A 3656-nucleotide genomic window follows, 5' to 3' on the forward strand; every position below is an offset into this window, starting at 1 on the left:
AGTAACAAAACTACATTGATTGCATACTTGCCGTATGCAAAGCGTACCACTCGGTCTTGGGGTCATGAAGGTACAAAAAAAAAAAAAAAAATACAAACTCCTGCCATCGCTGGGCTTAGAATCTGGATGGGTTGACCAAACATGTTTCTAATTAGTAATGGTTACCCTGAGGAGATTACCAGTGAAGATTAATTACAAGGGTTTTTCTTAGAGTGCCAAAACTGTTTCCCTCAGTTAACATTTCAACTACTTAACAGCTATTTGGTGATACAATTTTGACTTAAAATTCAACTCCCAACAACAATAACAACATATCTAAAATAATTAGATCTATCTGTAATTTACTGAGCCTAATTTGCTCGTAAATGTGCAACAACGTTAAGTCAGATTTGTTTTCCCTCTCCTTCCCGGAATGATGAGTTCATTCCCAGCCCAGTCCTTAACAGCAAAGCGGCACTCCAACTCTGCTAGTGACTTGGGGCTTTATTTGTCACCTGGGTAAGTCTGACACCTCATTACATCCACATGATAAGCTCCCAGAGGAAGCTTCTGTAAACGCAATTGGCTGCCTTGATGCGCCACTGGCTACCTGGCGCAGGTACAGAAAACATAATAGCACATACAGAAAGTGCTTACTGTGCACTTCTAAGTGCTTTGCTCCTCTGACCCCCACTAGGTGCTATTATTATCTCATTTTACTGAGGAGGAAACAGACACAGAGAGTTTAGCTGACTTGCTCATGATCTCACAGCTAGAAAGTGGAGAAGCCAGGTTTGAACCTAATCTGAGTTCTTCCCCTCAGCCTGTCCCAGATATCAGGCTCGGAGATGCTGATCTCTCCCAGAACCAAATATATCACATTAAACCACAGGATTTGCTTTCTTTGGTTGCAAAGATGCTGAAGAGGAGATTTTGAGAAAACATCTGCAATCTTCATTGCCCCCTCCCTGACAAGGAGATTCTGACGCCCTCCCCTGGGGAGTGTAGCAGCATATTCTTCCTCTTTTTGTTAACCCTTGTTCCATGAAAAACAAGAGCATCCAGATAGCTTGGAGGGTTCCTTTATCTTCTTCTTCCATCTACAGCCTTTTTCTAATTTCCTGGCAATTTACATGTCATTGAACATATTTTCATAGCTGGATCACTTCAAAATGTAAAAAAATCTAATTCATGAACACCAGCAATGCATGCTATACTAATATATCATAAACATGTACTCCTAGCTTTAGCCCCAACACACTTCAATTTGCTCAAGGATTTTATTTGATTACAGGAAATTAATTCGTAAATTTCTTTCTTAAAAAATTGTACCCTTCCATGTTACATTTTTGTAAGCATTTTCTTTCTCAGCTATAAAATGTTAGCAGATTTTTAAAGCATATTTCCCTTGCTATGTCTTCTCGATAAGGTTTATATTTCCTATAGGTGCACCTATGGAAAACTCCTAAAGGAGTTATTAAAATTGCCAATTGGGAACATAAAAGAACTTTTATGGGACCATCAGTATAAGCCTCTCAGTTCAAGGGAACAGCTTTATATTTCTCTAGCCCTCCAAACAGTAGCCTATTTTTATTTCCTCATGTTAGTTGACATTGCCAGTTATAAGTGCAATGGAATTGGATCATAACCTAAAGATTCTTCTCTGATAGAAATCAAAGCATAACCGTAGGAAAAGGTTCATGTAATATTTCCCAGTTGTCAATTTGTTCACTAGCCCCAACTTTATAGCATATCAGTCTATTAACCTCAACAGTCGTTATTCATTACTTGACAATTACTGATCAACCATAGTATCTTAAGCACTACCGTGTTTCCCCCAAAATAAGACCTACCCACAAAATAAGCCCTAGCAGGATTTCTAAGCATTTGTGCAATATAAGCCCTACCTGAAAATAAGACCTAGTGATGGGTGTGGCTACGCAGCGTATCTGCATAACCCATCAATTTCACTGCGAAGCAGTAAAGAACACGAGCAGCCCTTCTCATCTGCCCCTTCATGACAGCTACTATCCCAGAGGTGACCAAAAAGGTGTAGGCAGCCCCACCACCGAGTTCGACTCCCCTTGTCAGGTCCCAGCCATCCTGTGCATGTTGCAAGCTGAGGTTTTGAGGGAAAAATAACACATCCCCTGAGGAAAAATACATATAAGACCCTGTCTTATTTTCAGGGAAACATGGTAGTCAAAGCAATAAATAGAAGTGTGTGTGTGTGTATACTATATGTATGTTAATATAGAAAGAGTAGATGTTAGTACTGTTCCCTAATATCCAGTTCTTCTCTACTGCTAGCCACAAGGCAAGACTGCATGTTCCACCCCTCTGAAGTTCGGGGTGGCCTTCTTACTGATTTGGCCAATGGAATGAGTGAAAGTGACATGTGTCACTTCCAAATGGAAGTATTTAACTTCCAGTGATGGACTGGCCAACCCTCTCTTTGCCTGAGTCGTGAATATGGGAGCGCATCTTGATGCAGAAGTGCCATAATATAAAGCAGCTGAGACTGCGGAGCTGGAAAAACAGCTGCCTTGGAAGGCCTCCCTAACCCACAGCCAACTGGATTAGTGAGAGATAAACTTCTGTTGTTTGGTGTGATTGTTACAGCATTATAACCTTGCCCGTTCTGACTCATACAGTATCATATGTGATCCATGAGTTGCATCATACTGAAGCCCAGAGCCATATGTGCAATTTCTGAGCAAACTAGTTAACTTTCTCTGTCAATAGCCAAACACCATTTCAACCCTACCATCTTGAAAATAAGTACCAATAAGAAGAATTGAAAAGATTTTCATAAAACAGTGCACATTTTCTTTAGTTCTATAAAAGCAAGTGATGGTACATATCTTGATGATTATGTTCAATAGGACCATCCTTGCACATAAAGGACAGTCCATTATACCTTGTAAATCAAAAACCTATTTTAGCTGCATTACTTCTGAAAGTAAAATATCAATAGACACATACAAAAATGTCCAGCTATTTCATGCCAGCCTTAATAGAGGGCTTGTGGGCACATACTCTGTGAACAAAAGGAGCACCACACTCATGTGAGTGTGTCAGATCTATTCTGACACTGTCCCCTTCCAAAGCTACACTCTTCTTCTCCCAAACTACATGAGCCCAACCTCCTCCCATCTTCCTGTCAATCACCTTGTGACAGGCAGAATTGGGCTTTCCAAGTATGTTCTCCAGGAACCAGATAGTTCTGTTTCCCAAAGTACATTTTTCTCTGCACAAAGGGATAAGTGAAATACATAAATGGGAAAAAATGGTTCAGAAAAATAAGAGCTAACCCTTCTCAAATTCTAACCATGCCATTTTTGAGGTTAAAAGAAAAGCTCAATTGGCTTTTTCTTTTTTTCATTGCAAATCTAAAATTCCTCTTTTCAACCAAGTTGATACCGGAAATATATTGAGATGTACAAGAAAAACCATTTCTGAGTTCTGGCCAACCTGCCCAAGTGCCAGAAGATATTATGATCAAAATTCTATATTGGGAGAAATCTGGACACCCAGGTGGTGCTCACTCAGAGCCATCTTGATCACAAGACACACAATTCAGCCACTGCATTAGCAGCACCACTTGTGAACTGATAAAAAGTGAGGAGCCACCAATCCAGGGATATCCACTCCTGAAATTGATATATATATATTCC

This window comes from Microcebus murinus, chromosome 15 (genome assembly GCF_040939455.1).
Source record: "Microcebus murinus isolate Inina chromosome 15, M.murinus_Inina_mat1.0, whole genome shotgun sequence".
Lineage (NCBI taxonomy): Eukaryota > Metazoa > Chordata > Mammalia > Primates > Cheirogaleidae > Microcebus > Microcebus murinus.